Here is a 15,797-nt window from a genome sequence, read left to right as displayed (position 1 = left end):
GAGCTGTTACAGAATGTTGATTCCGAGAGCTACTATTAGTAAGTTTCTTGCAGTGGAGGTGGGTAGAGATGATGAACAGCCTTGGTCCTTAAAAATATGTGGGTCCTGTGGCTGGTGTGGAGGTTGTGGCTAGTACTAGGAAACTTCCCTTTAAAATGGCCCTTTCCCCTTGTTTGGCTAGCCAAGAAAGCTTTTCTTCCATTTGTATGTCTCCTAGAGCTTCTGGATTGAGCTCGGAATTAACAGGGAAGGTTCTGTAGAGTGTGCTCTGAGAAACTGCCATTGCATCAAGATATGTTCTGCATTTTGTATAAAACTAGTCCTTTCTAATATTTATATTAAGTTTATGGTCATCTGTACATCTGCCTTTGTACTCTACACAGTTTTCTCTTGCAACATATTCTTTATGTTCAGTGAAGAATCATAATGTCAAACTTGAGTCATTACAGAGACAAATGAGATCTGAATATTACCCATGCACATATATTCAGTTATAATATTTGGTTTCCTATCGACCTTGGAATGCCATTTGATGGCCCTTGCACAGCAGTGCTTTTTAAAACATAGGGGTAAATTCCTCATGATCTTTGGAAGCTTAATTCTTTTAAGAGCTTCATTTTGCTGTTGACATTGAACACACTGTTAGGAATTAGGGCCAAGACTGTAAATGCTGGTAAGGATTTGCTGTAATGGAGTTAGTTGTAGCTACCTTCCTCCCTTGTTTTAAAAGACCCTTCTAATTTCTTAATGTTCTTTTATTGCCCCGGGAAGAGTTTGTTGTCACTGGCCATGGTTCTAGTTCATGTAGGTTTGTATTTACTATGGAGAACACTTTTCCCAGCAGGGTTTTAGGGCTGTCTCTTGGATCTTTCTGGTTTGCATGACCACGGTCCTGCAGAGGAACCCAGCCAGTGCCACCTGCTTATTAAGGGATTTTGTGCCAATTTGTTGGCACATAATTTGAGAATCAAAGTCCCTCCCCCGCCTTGTCCCCCGCCAGAGTATATACATACATAGACAGATATTTCCCCCTAACTGCTGACGGTGTTCTAAGAATAGTTTTCTTGCCTGGCGTGCTGAGAGCAAGGACCCATCTGCAGAGGTGTTTACAATTTGGGACTGTGCTGTAGTCTTGGTTGACTTAGCAGCCTGGCAGAACAGCCTTGTAGCTCATGGGACACTGCCTGTTTTTCATCTGGGCTGCTGGAGGGGCAATTCCCAGCTGGACAGGGGAACATAGGTGAGAATGACTTTTGCTCTATGAGGGTAGTTTCTGTCCTGATGTCAAGTGGAGACCCCTAGGCTCCGTCTAGATCCCTTCACTGTAGCCTAGCTAGCAGTCACCCTGTGGTCTAGGCTTGAGATGACTGCTCTATGTCATCATGTGAAACCCAAGTACTCTCAGGGCTGGGGCAGTGACACATGCTGTTGTGGCTGGTCAGATCTTTCTGGTAGTCCTTGCCATATTTCTTGTCACCTTTCATCATCTAGGCTTGTGGAGTTTCTATGATGTGTCTGTCCTTTTGGGTAAGAGTTAGTAGAGAAGAAAGAAAACTCAAGGAGCAATAGTTGTAAGAAAGATCATTTCATATTAACCTGGAAAGTTTTTAGAAACATTAAACATATTTGATGTAGACACATGGGTATTAAATATAAACAGAAGCAAAATCTCTATGTAGTCCCATCTTGCCCTTTTCTCCCTTCTTCCTTCTCCCCTTCTTCCTCATTCTATCCTTGCTCCCTTCTTTCCTTCCTTCCTTCCTGTCTCAGAAAACTCTTCTGGAAGCCATTATTTTTTGGTGTCAAAGTGACTTTCTGCCTACATGGGATTTGTTAGTCTAGAATTACACCTTGACCTATATTATGGGTGTTCATGGAACGTAAATCTTAAGTTTTAAAATAGGAATGTAAAGCTTCTTCCTACTATTTGGAAATTTAGGCCACAAGACCTGCCTACATTTTAGGGAGATTTTTTTGTGTGTGGCATTATTCACTTTACTGTTACGCAACTAAAGCAAACAGTCCCAAGCACCTGTACTATTAATTGCTACAGAAATATTGGATTCATATTCCCAGCGACTATTGTTTTTTTCCCTCTATCATAGGAGGAATTGAAAATAGTGTTTGTGTTGTCTCTTATCCATGTGATTTAAGTATGGATTGTTTTTCTCTGAATTTCCACTAAAAATGGCACTTTGGCCTTTTAAGCTGTTTTTGTGAGGACTTTTCTTTCCACCAGGCTTGTTTTCCAGATAGGTCTTGGAAATTACGAAGAACATAGCTATAATTTCTCTCTTGATTGGCAGCTGAGAGCTTTCCCGGACAAAAATAAGGCTACACTGTGCCAAATGGTTGACTTTTCTAGAATAAAAACTCTAAAGGGTATGCAAAAAGTCCTCTGGTTAATATATTGGCATTCCCAGAACCCACTAAAACTCCGGCAGCCTTCCAGACACCACTTAATGAGGATGCAGAATGTCTGGCTCAAATCCCCATGAGCAGAAGGGGGTGGGGAGCTGATGTCCACACCCTTTATTAATTTTTAATGACTGTACTTTTGTTTTGCAGATTTTGCTCCGTACCCCCCTCATGACTGACCCCCACCATGCCACCCCCCTCCCCCATCCATTTATTTACTCATTTACTTGGCATTGGAAAAATGTTGAGACTTTCAAGGTTAAGAATCCTGCTGAGGGATCATTTCTGTTTGCATAGGTTCTTTTGTTGTTGCTTTTCTTTTTCTCCCCTCCTCCCTCTTTTTTAGAAGAGGAAGAGAGAAAAGGAACAGAAAAAGAGATGACAACTTTTTTTTTTTTTATGATGCTTTATTGTCTGCTGGAGGAGAACCATTTACGAAACTTTAAGTTTGTCAGACAGTTTATATGACAGTGCAAGTTGGTGCTTGCCAAGCTCCAGACAGATTGCTAATGTTACATGACAGGGATAAATAAATTACCGCTGTCTGCAACACGCTTGCACTGCAAACGCACTCTGCAGCCGGCGGTCGGGCGCTGCGCACCCAGGGAGCCTGTTGGATGTGCAGCTGGGAGGAAGGCCTCTGCCTATTGCCTAGAATTCTGTGACTTGGTTCGGAAATGAAAAGGGTGTGTCTCTCGCTTTTATTTTTGGCAGTGCTGCAGGGCAGCAGAATGCACGTAGCAGCTGTGTGTCCTTCGTTTTGCTAGGCAGCTCTGCCCCCTCGCCTTGCCCTTCCCCTTCCTCCTCTCACCCCAGCACATTCTTCCCTGTGCACCACGGGGCATGGCACCTAGTCTTCCTCCCAGGGACCTGCTGTGGAAGTAACTAAACTTTGTTCTCAGCTGCTTAGGCCCTATGTTTTCTCAAAGCCAAGTTTCAAGCTGTTTACGGTTGCGTTCTTTCTGCAGGTGCAGACATTGAGAACAAATTGTCTGAGATAAGTGTATGTGTGCTGCCCTGGGAGGGGGCTGGGTGGCACTCCTTGGGCATAATGTACTTTCATCTCTGGCAATTTGGATAGTCAGCTGGCAGAGTGACAGGTGTAATGAACTTAATGGTCTTACTCTAGTTGTTAGCGGACACACTGCTCATATTACAAAGCCACCTCCTAAGTTGGGCCCCTGCCAAATGACTTACTCTTCCCTTTGCAGACAAGATTCAGGGCTTGGACTACTCCAGTGACGTTAAGGTCAGGAATTGGGTAGGTGTGAGCAACATCTGTGTGTCCTCATCCACATGGTCCCTTTCTCTGCAAAGTAGAGCCATTGCATCCATTTTGCAAAAAGAATCCATCCCATCTGCCCCTGGCTAGTCATCCCTCCTTGAGAGGTGTGGCAAGCATCCTCTGTGTAGGTGTGTGGACTTCTTGCCCCTGGCATTCACAGAATGGCAGGTTTCCTGCTGTGCCTAGTCAGTTCCTGTGCACAGCCACCATTCTGCAGAAGTGGGCTTGGGCCTATGGCTGGTGGAGGCTCAACCAGGCATTGTTTTCATTGTCTGTGGCCCCACAGGCCTGCAACGTCTGCATAGAATTGGGGAGGGGATTTCCATAGTAAAATCTCACTGCTTCCGGAAGGAAGGCAAGAGTGGAGAGCCCACAGCAGGAGGCCAGGCTGCTTTTGGAAGGGCTCCTGGACCTCTGGCGGGCCCTCCTCCACCAGGGTACTTGGTCACAGAATAGTAGCAGCAGTTCCAAACACTTGCATAGCACTGACTATGTGCCAAGCTGCTCTTAGTGTTGCACACATATGAACTAATTTAGTCCTTAGTGCAGCCCTCCTGTGACATCTGTACTGCTACCATCCCCAGCTTTCAGGAAGGCAATAGGAAGCCCGGAAATTGCCCAGTCACACCTCTTGTAAATAAAGGGTGGAGTCAGTAGGAGGAAGCCCTTGCATTCTCTCTTTTGGGGTCTGGGCTTTGACTCCAGGCTGCCTGAAGCTGGGCCCAAGTCAGAAGTTCATCAGAGATCATTCGTTTACCAGCTGGGAGGGGGAGGATAGTACCCTTTCTGTCCCTTTCTTCTTCCTTCCTGCCTTCATCTGTAACTGATTATACCCCCCCTCACCTCCAGTCCCCATTCTTATTTCTAGCTTCTGCTTTCTGTGCCTGTCTTGCTGGTGACAAGAGCCTGAGTTTTGAGAATTAGGCCATTGGTGGCTTTGTTTTGTCCACATTGAACCTTGAGTCCCTTGAAAGACAGATGAAATAAAATCAGCAGCAGTTTTATTGCCTGAGGTATTCTGTGCCATTCCTTAAAAACCTCTTCTGTTTGTCTTGTCTGGGTATAGATTGTGGGAGCATTAGGACCTATTTTCTTGAGGGTGAACTGAGGCCATTGGAGGAGAAGCCCTCTGTCTGCTGTGAGTCTGGGGATGAGGCTGGATGAGGTCCTACTTAGTCGTTTGTTCACTCAGAAGGATCCAGCTCACCCCAGTTTGTGGAATGCTACGGTTTTAGTTTTGTTCCCCAAATGTGCTTACCACATTTGGGGGAAAAATGAAAAAATAGTCATATCTTTAAGATTTTCTATTTTGCTCCATGAGGGCATAGATTAATCATCCATGCACATCACTGTGTACTTTTCATGAAATATAGTCCGTCTTGGACAAACCTAACTGTTTGAGATTATGAAACCTAAAGTGAGTTCAGTTTGCAGGAGATCCAGATTTACTTGGGTCTGACAGGATAGTTCTTCAGGTGTTTGCAAACCTTCCCATGGCAGTGGGGCAGGGAATGGAACCCATCACAGCCCCTGAATTAAGCCAGGTGACTGGGGTGGTGCTGTCCCCTATATGATATGGTGCCCACACAATGTGTGGTACTTGATCCCAGCAGTCACCTGGCTGGGCTTGGACAAGTGCTGTTCTCCTTGGGGTTGAGGCAGGGCAGGCCTCTGGAAGTTCCTTTTCTGGTCTGTGCTCTGTCCCCCCCATCTCCACAGCGTTGAGCAGCCATGTTTTCATGTGGTGTGTCCCAGAGTGCATCATAGTCATCAACCTCCAGGATGCGCCCGTCACTGCCTGTGTGGCAGGTGTGAGCACCACCTGTCAAGGACAGACGTGGAGGCCGGGTACCCTGGCCACCAGTCCAGCTCTGCCCACTCTAGTTGAACCTAGACTTTTTATTCTGCAGAGTCTTTTAGGCTTGCTGAACCCATCGTCATAGATCTAGGCTCTGAAATTCTTTTTTTCCTGATTATATTCTCACTGAAGATAGTTTGGAAAATGAAACGAAGAAAAAAGAAACAAAGAAGAAAATAAAAATGACTAAAATTACCTTTGATTCTACTACCTTTAGAAGACCACTGTTAATAGTTTAGTAGATTCTTTCTAGGCTTATTTACTGATTAAGTATAAAATCATGTATGGAATTTGTATATGTTTTCAGACTTAGCATTTAATCCTGAACATTTTTTCATGTAATTTAAATATTCTCCAACAGTACCACTGCTGATAACTATAACATTCTACTCTATGGTCATATTATTATTTTTTAAAAATTTGTTTTGGGACGCTATTACCAGTTTTCTCTATTATAAATGATACTGCGTTGAACGTTTTGATTACATCCTTTGGATAGATTCCTAAAAGGGAAGTTCATGGGTACAAGAACTTTTAGAGGGTCCTCCAAAAGTTATCACCAGCTTGCTTTTCAGAAAGCATGAGGCATTTTGCATTCCCACAGATATGAGGGTGGCTCACCCTTGCCAGTATCAAATATTATTACAAAACTGTGCAAATTTGGCAGTAAATGTTATGATGTTTAAATTTTCCTTTCCATCTTTTTGTTACAAGAATCTAGGTCTATATCATCTGGATCACAAGTGAAGAGAGTTCTGCTGTTTGCCAGAGTTTTGTTATGGGCAAGTACGGTGATGTCTGTGGATGATCTCCTCAGGGACGGAGAAGACCTTTGTGCTAGTTTACTTTTATTTTTTATTTTTTTTAAGTTTATTTATTTATTTTGAGAGAGAGTATGTGTGTCAACACACATAGACACACTTATGCACAAGTGGGGGAGGGGCAGAGAGAGGGAGAGAGAAAGAATATTAGCAGGGTCCACGCCCAGTTCAGAGCCCGAGGTGGGGCTCAATCCTAAGAACTGTGAGATCATGACCTGAGCAGAAACCAAGAGTTGGCTGCTCAACCAGCTGAGCTGCCCGGGCGCCCCAGCCTTTGTGCTATTTTAAATTGGAGATACATTCTACTTAGGCAGGTTAAGGACACTAAACAATCTACTATATTTTAAAATAAAATTAGAGGATTTTATGGCCAAGAACTGCACCTGGTTTTCCCACCATCTTCACCCTACCCGCTGAGGGTAACTTGGACTCGCAGGGGAGAAGTGGGGACCAGGAGAGAAAGTGGATTCAGTAGCTGGAAGATGGTGTGCCATCTTGTTCAGTCACTTCTCTCTGTTTGAATGACTACTTTCTGAGACCACACTCTTCCCTAGCTTTGTCCCCTAGGATGCTGACATAAAATTCTCTTAGGTTTTACCTGATGGCTGATGCTCAACACTTGACGTGGGTGCCTCTGCAGAGGGCACTCACTTCCTCCCTTCCATAGATCTGGCAGAGTCTTCTGCTTCCAGCAGAGGCCTGCGCCCTTTCAGAGTCACATGCTACTATTAACAGTGTCTGGCCTCCTAAGCTGATTGCTCCTGAAGCTTGAGAGAAAAGAAAAATCATTTTAGGAGGTTTTTGATTAACTAAAGGCAAATCAGTTTTGTATTCTTTGAAAGGCAGCCTTTTCAGCTGAGAGGCTGGGCTGGCTGGAGGGGAGCCCATTCACAGGGCTGGTTGGAGGAAGCAAGATGTAATACCCGCATCTTGGGGGCTAGTCCCATTTTGCTTGTTATGTTCACATGCACCTTCATGCATCCATTTGTTCAGCAGCTGTGAGGGCTTACTGTGCTCTGGGGTGTATGCTGGGAGTGTGCCTCATCTGTGGCATGGCCTAGTGAGCAGTGTGCGAGATCCACGGGGCCCAGGTGGGCACCGTCCTCTCCTCTGTGCCGAGGTGAGTTGATCCCTGGCACCACAGGCATGGATGGTGCCAGGCTCTGCGTGGGCATTTGTCTCTTGGCCTGCATCACTCCCTTGCTGGCCATGCCGTCAACCCCATGCTGCATTCTAGGTACAAACCCACTCTTGCCATGGCTAGCAGTGTGGATGGTGCCAAGACCTTGGAGATGGAGTATGCAGAAAACTGCCAGTGGGTGGCAGGGCTGGTTGGTGGCCACACAGGTGGTCTGACCATAAGGGGTCAGGCAGTATCTTCAGGGGAGCAGCTTGTGCTGGTCCCTTTCTGCAATTGGGAGGGAGGCTCCCAGACAGTTGCGTGCTAGTGATGTTATTGAATAGTTTGCTGGAACATTTACTCAGGGCATTTTGGGTGACTGAAAAATACACCTTGTGTACTTTCCCCCTGTTTGCTGTTGGCTGGTGTGTGCGGGTCTGACAGACTTTTGTTTAATTTGACCTTCCTGCATTTGGCTTGTTCCTTCAGCAGAATGAGAAAATGCCAGACTGTTTTTTCTAGGAGGGATAGAGGGCCTTTTTGGACATAATGCATGCGTTATTTTAAAGGTAGAGGTAATGTTTACAGTTGGATGGCTTGGGTGAATGTTTGTTTTTCTGCTACTTCAGCTATTAAGATAAATATTGTACCCTTACAGAACTTAGCTTTCATCCTATTCATATTTAAATGTGAGATTCAGAATCTTTATTTCTAAACTAGAGGTAGATCCTGGGACTTAATTTTTTTTTAATCTGAAGAATAATGTAAAAATAATAAATATTATATATATACACACACATATATATACAGTCATAACTACATAATTATTAGTAAATTTAATCCAGAAAAATCATATTTGTTTTCTGATAAATACAGTGGGACATTAAATGGAGTTGGAATTATTTAATGGAACTCTTAGTGCATTACTTTGCAATGTGAATGCATCCTTTTATTGTTATAACATGGTTTATATATTGGGTTTTAAAAATTGGGGCACATTTGTGTGCCTAAGGGGATGGCTCCCACTCTGGCATCTGCCATGTAGCAGGCCTTCCACTTGGCCCACCTGAGGAAGCAATGTCAGGGCAAAAACGTGGGCCTGAGCACACTGTCTGCTGCACTCTGCTGTCCACACTCTGCTGTCCAGTGTGTGTGGAAGTATCTGAGTAGACATGTTATGAGGGGGGTGCTGTATCTTCTGAGCTCTCGTCTGACTGAACCCTTGGGAGGCTGCATGACCTTGGGAAGATCAGTTTGCTCTTCTCTAAAACAACTATTTGCCCACCTCTTAGGTTTTGAAAAGGATTAAGTAAGATAATGCTTATGCAAACCAGTTGGGAGAGGCTCAGTGAACTACCATGGTGAGTGCCCAGTAAATGGCAGCTGTCATTAAGTCAGCTAAGGATTTGTGAGGCATCTGCCCAGCCTGGTATGGAGACCCAGCTCCTGCCTCTGTAGACTATGTGTACAGGAAGCAGCCAGCAAATAAGAGCAGGCAGTTTATAATCAGGTCTCAAGTTAAGAGTTGGGAAGCCCCAGGGGTGCTTGGGTAACTCAGTTGGTTAAGTGTCCGCCTTCTGCTCAGGTTGTGATCTCACAGTTCGTGGGCTCAAGTCCTGCATTGGGCTCTGTGCTGACAGCTCAGAGCCTGGAGCTTACTTCAGATTCTGTGTCTCCATCGCTCTCTGCCCTTATCCCACTTGCGATCTGTCTCTCTCTGTCTCTCAAAAATGAATAAACATTAAAAAAAAAAAAAAAAGAATTGGGAAACCCCATTTAAGCCCCAAGTCAGTTAAGTCTTTGTACATGGAGAGAGTGAGATGGCTGGGTATGAAGGGCAGTAAACTCTGCCAGCTTGCTTCTGTTACCCCTTGCTCTGCTCTACATTCTTGTGGAGCACTGTGATGCCCAGGCACTGGCTCTATCCCCATACTGCTGGAAGGCAGGTACCCAAATGGTTACTGCACCGGGTGGTGGCCTTGCCAGGGTACTGGCAGCACGAGGAGGTATAAAGATCCCAGAGGAGCAAGGAGGACATCTAGGTCTACTCTGGTCAGTCAAGGAGGACTTCAGGAAGAAGCTGACTTTGGGCTGAGACTTGGTGAAAGAACACAGTTTTCCCAGGTGGACAAGCAGGAAGAGAGTGTTCACTGTCAGTGGCTTTGAGAAAGCTATGTGCACTGGGGTCTGGAAGGCAAATACCAGAGCTTCAAACGTCGGTGTATAAGTGTGTGTGTCAATTTATAGATAAATATACATGACCCATGTGTGTGCTCGTACATTTTTGCTCATAGGAGTATGTTCTTAAAATTGGGGGACTGGGGCACCTGGATGGCTTAGTCGGTGGAACATGTGACTCTTGATCTTGGGGTTGTAAGTTCAAGCCCCATGTTGGGTGTAGAGCTTACTTAAAAATAAAAAATCTTTTAAGAAAATTGGGGGACCACTGGTGAGCAGTGGGAACAAGTGTGCAGAACAGGGATGAGAGAGAGTAGCTGTAAGGGTAAGCAAGGGGCTGGTTATTTCACAGGTTAATAGTGATGCATATAGCTCTTGAAATTTAGAACTCTAACTGCACTTACCCCATGAAGGGGTGAGCCTGGTGAAGAAAATCCTAAATTATTTGTTAGTGTTTAAGTGCCACCAGCTTAAAATCCATGTGCCATATTTTGCCACTTTGCTGCCCTCACTTTTGCAGGCACCTTTTCTTGAGTTTATGACTATTGGAGTATGGCGAGGGGTGGGGGTTTTGTGCTCCGGTTTAGGTAATATGAAATGCTAATATAAATGCTTTGTTGACCCAGAGAAATAATTGTCAAGAAATTGAGATTGTTTATTCATGCTCTGAGTGGGGGTAACAGTTTTAGAGGCCATGTGCATCTATGAAAATGGTCAAGTTCAATTAATATGTCAAGGGGGCTGTGGGGGCTGCAAGGGATAAGTAAAGACTGGTTCTTTTCCTGCCTGCCTTCAGAGACTGTACATCATGGCCAGAGTTTTGTGTGTCAGACACACGTTGGTGTTAGTCGGTGAGGCAGCATGCAGGTAGGAGGGAACTCCATGCTGATGGTGTTGGTGGAAGAGGCTCTCGTCGGGGACGGGTGGAAGGGCAAAAGGGCTCAGGACAGATTTTGTGGGGAAAAAAATGGCAGTTGATATGTGCCTCTGAGATGGGCAATGACAGGAAGAAAACAGCTTGCTGGAAGGGTGTGGATCAACGCAGGGGAACACAGAGGGGTATTTGGTGAACACCAGTTTGTTGGAAGCTCTGTCCTTATTGGATCTGATAAACGTTAGCTGTTGTCATCATCATTTTTGTTCTTGTTGTGTCAAGGCGCTGGATTAAGGTAGGCAAGACCAGTTCTGCTGTGGAGTGTTTCATCCCATCTTTGCTGAACACTGAGTCAACAGCCAGTAACGGTGAAGAAAAAACAAGCCTGTTGGGAGACCTACTTTCTATTTATTTCCTTAATCTGTTTGTTTGCACTGGATACTCTGTCTTGACTGTAGTTCTGTAGTACTCAATATTTGTTCACATTTCACAGAATGCTTACTTTTCATCCTCCATGCAGTTCACACCAGGAAGCCAGGTTTATTCCTTTCATATGGTAATTACAATGCCTTCTATTTGCAAAACATTTGTAACTTTTTAAAGCTTTTCATAGACAATATCTAATTTCAGGTTCCTTGGCTTTAAGGAACAAATAATTAATGAAATGTACATAGAAGTGTAATTAATGGATTCGTTCCTTACTCTTCTCTAATGTGGCCATTAGCTGAATGTGGAATTCAGATTGGAGTTTATTTTAACGTGCAAAACCTAACGGGAAAGAGATGTCCTGTCGTTGTCCAAGCCACATAACGAGGTATTTCTGAAGTTGCTGGGACCAAGGCTTTTGCCCCTTGCTTCCTGGGCAGGCACTCAGTCGACATAATTTTAAAGCACTCAAGTGCTCAAGAGTGGGGTAAAGCACTCAAAATCCAATTCAAAAGTACAGCCGAACACCCAAGCAATCCTTCCTCAGGTGGACTGTGCAGACCAGAGACCTCACTGAATTGAAGTGTATGGGCAGCCTGGGGGATGTGGAAGCCTCCTCTCATCTCTTGTCCTTTGTTAAAGGGAGGCTTACCGGTGAGCTCCTTGTGGCACTTAAAAAGCTGTAGAAGGTTCTGGCAAATCTAAAGTGTCCAGCCATTTTTAACAGCGGAGCAGGTGCACACCCTCTTGTGTGCTGTGGGTCCAGGGCACTTGGGATCTCTGTCCTCAGCCTGCGCTCCTTTTTTTCAAGGTGGTTTTGGCTTCTGTCATGGTATCAGTTTGTTCAGCTGTGCAGGCAAGTCGCTGTCAGTTCTGTCTCTCTCCTTTTAGCAAAAGAGTTTTCATTCCGAGTTGGGGCCCTTTGTCCGGGTTACATAAGACTGTTCTGTGGCCTCAGCCCTTGGCCAGCACCTGGCCACCTCCGCCCAACCCTTGCCTCTCTCTACCTCTAGCGGCCCCTTTTCTCCACTCAGCTATTTTCTGTTGTGTGTGGCTCTGCTTCTTCCTCTATGGTTGCCAAGTATTCTGATCCCCTTCTTGTATTCCAAGTGGAAGTCATTCACACCGCCGTTCACACTTGCTTTGCAGTTTTCTGCTCTCTCTCCTCCACAGACCTCAGAAGTGCTGTGTCTAACTCTCGCTCCCTGAGGCCGTGTGTGGAGACTGCCTACCTAGTCCAAGCACTCAAAGCCTGCTTCAGCAGTCCTAGGCCTGTAATAGAGACACAGGCTGGAGTGTCTGCTGGCTTTTCCTAATTTGGACACCCCCTGACAGTGGTGTAGATATGGTTCAATGGTTTTGGTGGCAAATGAAGTGCTTTCTGGTCTCCTTGGGTATTTAGTTTGTGTGATCAATAAGGACTGAGGCTCAGTTGGTAGCTGCACATGGTGAGTTATGTGGACAGGTTGTAATGAAATAGCCCTACCTCTGCAGAAAATGGGTGCCCTGAAGGGTGGTACTGATGGGATATGCTCTTTCCGTTGCTTAGAAAGTGAACTTGTCTCCTATACCATTTGAATATATTCTCTGCTGTTGGAAAATAGAGTGGTTACGTGATTCATTGGCTTGTTCACTGATTGAGAGAGGATGGCAAGATGTCAGTGGGCTCTCCTGGCTTGCTCTCAGAGTTGAGAGGAGTATGGCAGGCAGAACCCAGCAAAGAATAGAAGAGCTGCTCTTAGAAGCTGGCCGAAGAACTGAGTGCCCTCTTGTTTGATATACACCTTTCTGTCACTTATTTGCCACTCTCTGGTGCTGTTTTATTGACAGCCTTCTCCAAATGTGTCTGAGCGCCTGGTCACCCTACCTCTATGATGAGGCCTGCCAAGCAAAGCTGCTGAGGACAGTCGTTCTCAGAGGTGTTCATTGGTGTCTCTCCCTCATCTGTCAATGGAGGTTTCCAAACCTGGAACCTTATACCCACATCTGGGAAGCTTAGAGGCAGAATTCTTTTGCCTGTATTGAAATTCATTATGCAGTTTGAACAACATGGGCTTGACCTGCACAGGTCCACTTACACGTGTTTATTTATTTATTTTTATAAATACCATACAGTACTATAAATTAAATATATTTTCTTTGTGATGTTCTTTTTTTTTAAAAAAAACATATTTGTTTATTTAAGTAATCTCTGCACCCAATGTGAGACTCAAACTCATGACCCCAAGATTGAGAGTCCCACGTTCTACTGACTGAGCCAGCCAGGCGCCCCCTTGTGATTTTCTTTCTTTCTTTTTCTTTTTTTTTTTTAAAGTTTATTTATTTATTTGGAGAGAGAGAGAGAGAAAGAGAGAGAGAGAGAGCGTGCACGTGCATGCAGGGGAGGGGCAGAGAGAGAGAAAATCCCAAGCAGACTCTGCACTGTCAGCACAGAGCTTCATGAGGGGCTTGAACTCATGAACTGTGAGATCATGACCTGATCCAAAATCAAGAGTCAGATGCCAACTGACTGAGCCACCCACGTGCCCCCCCATTGTGATTTTCTTAATAACATTTTCTTTTCTCTAGCTTAAGTTATTTTAGTAATACAGTGTATTGTACATATGACATACAGAATATGTGTTAATCAGTGGTTTATGTTGGTCAGGCTTCTGGTCACCAGTAGGCTTCTGGTGAACAGTAGTTAAGTTTTGAGGAGTCAACTTACAGGTGGATTTTTGACTGTGCAGGGTTAAGTACCCCTCCCCACTGCCTTGTTCAAGGGTCAACTATATATAGAGGATCTCACCCCTAAACTCTGAAGTGCAAACTCATATCTGTCAGATGTCTCTATTGTCCGATGGGCATCTCTAAAGCCCATGTCTAACAATGATGTCCTGATTCCCAGCACACCCATCCACCTTGTCCCTTTGGTTTCCCCCATCTGCCCTTCACTGTCCCATCTCAGTGACAGTATATTCCAGTCTGCCTAGTGATTCAGGTCACACATCTTGGAGTCCTCCTTGACTTTTTTTTTTTTTTTTCCATAGCTCACCTCAATCCATCAATAGATCGTGTTTGTTCTGTCTTCTAATTCTGCCTCAAACCTGCTCACTTGTCAGCAGCATGGCTGCTAGCAGCTCAGTGTGCCCCTTCCCCACTCAGGTTAGAGTCTCCTGACTGCAACCCCTCCAACTTTGGAGTCTAGTCTCAGCCTAGCAGACTGTGAGCCAGGGCCCAGCAGTTGAGTAGCTCCTCTGCTGGGGGCTCTGGGGTCTGGCAGCCTTCCCTTTGCGGTGCCTCCTCACAGGCCTTTGTGGTTGCTCTGCTGAAACTCCCCCTTGGTGGCCATGCATCTGTCCCTCGCTTCATTCAGGCCTCAGTCTGGTGACCCTCGTCAGGAGGCTGTGCCTTACCTTGGGCCCTGCCCGGACGCTGTTCCAGTTTTCTCCGTCTGTTCACTGGTGCTGGTTGTTACCCCCCACACTGGAAAGTAAGTGCGGGAGGGCGGGTGTGTTGCCTTGCTCCTTGTTCTGGGAGGTGCCCGACAGCAGCCCCGGGACTGCAGTGCATGACCGCAGGTGAACTCAGGCAGGGCACAGGCCAGCAGGGGGACACAGTGCCGTCGGGCGAGTTGTCCACTCCCTCCTGGGTGGGGCAACTTGTGGGTGCTGGGTGTCTCCCCTCAGTTACCATGGGTCAGGTCAGACCTCAGTGCAAACAGAAAGTTCTGCCAGAAGGGCTGAAGTACAGCTGCAGGAGTGAAAGGGGTGCACATGAGGCTGGCACATCCCAGGTGACATCATTGTGGTCACCCCTTCCACCCCTTGTCTCCTATGGTTTTTCTACTCACCTGCATTAACACTTTGTTTTGCTATTTCTCCCTGAAGTCAACTACCTGCTGGAGGCAGGAGAAGCAATTGTTTTCTAGGCAGGCTCTTGCCTTCCTTCTCTCCTCCATTTGACTTGCTAGCTGTATAAATTATGTATGAAGTAGATACTATTTATATGTTTCAAGACAATTGATAAACCTGTAAAAGATCATCAGATTTATTAATTTTAGTAAAATCATCGTAGGTACACATTTTCTCTTCAGACAATGTGTCTCTATTATAAGCTTGGTTCCCCTCAGCTTGGTTCCTTGGTTTTCTTCTGTTCTTGGGGTCATGAAAAGTTCAAAATAGAGAAAATTGTGGCCTGTGAATCTTTTTTCCATCTTTTCACAGAAGACTAAGTGGTTGACAGGTACCTGGAAGTCTGACTCATCTTCCAGACATCTGACTGTGCTTTTATTCTGGTATTAGATATGTGTTCTTGAGTTTTGTTTTCTTGCTTGGGTTTAAAATCAACAAGGATGTGAAAACTAAGTACCTAGTGGAACAAGGCAAAAAACCCAAATAAGACAAATTCCAAATAGTGGTGAGTAGTATAGCATTTTATTTTTGTGTGATATATGGTCACATGCTAGCCTAGCCTGCAGATGAGAAGGGCAGCCATGGACAGGTCAGTCTTTCCTTTGCAGGTTCTCCCATCCCATCCAGACCACACATCTACAGTCCTGCCTGAGCAGTGATGGCACATGTCCGGCCCAAGGTTGGGTGGCTTTTCTTGAGGGCAAGCTTCAGTCTTACCTCCATCAGAAATCTGATTTGAATGACATAGGCACCTCCATCCAGAAAACCAACCAGAAGGAAATGTACCAGAACATTAAAAATAGATACCTTCCAGCATAGTGCTATGGATGATTTTAAAAATTCTGTCTTTTTACCTTTTCCATATTTCCTACAATGAGCATTTATATAACAAGAAAATTCCCAGTGAACTTGATTTACTCAGGG

Source organism: Puma concolor, chromosome D3, assembly GCF_028749965.1.
Source record: "Puma concolor isolate L17-30 chromosome D3, mPumCon1.1.hap2, whole genome shotgun sequence".
Taxonomy (NCBI): Eukaryota; Metazoa; Chordata; class Mammalia; order Carnivora; family Felidae; genus Puma; species Puma concolor.
Note: the sequence above shows the minus strand (reverse complement) of the source record.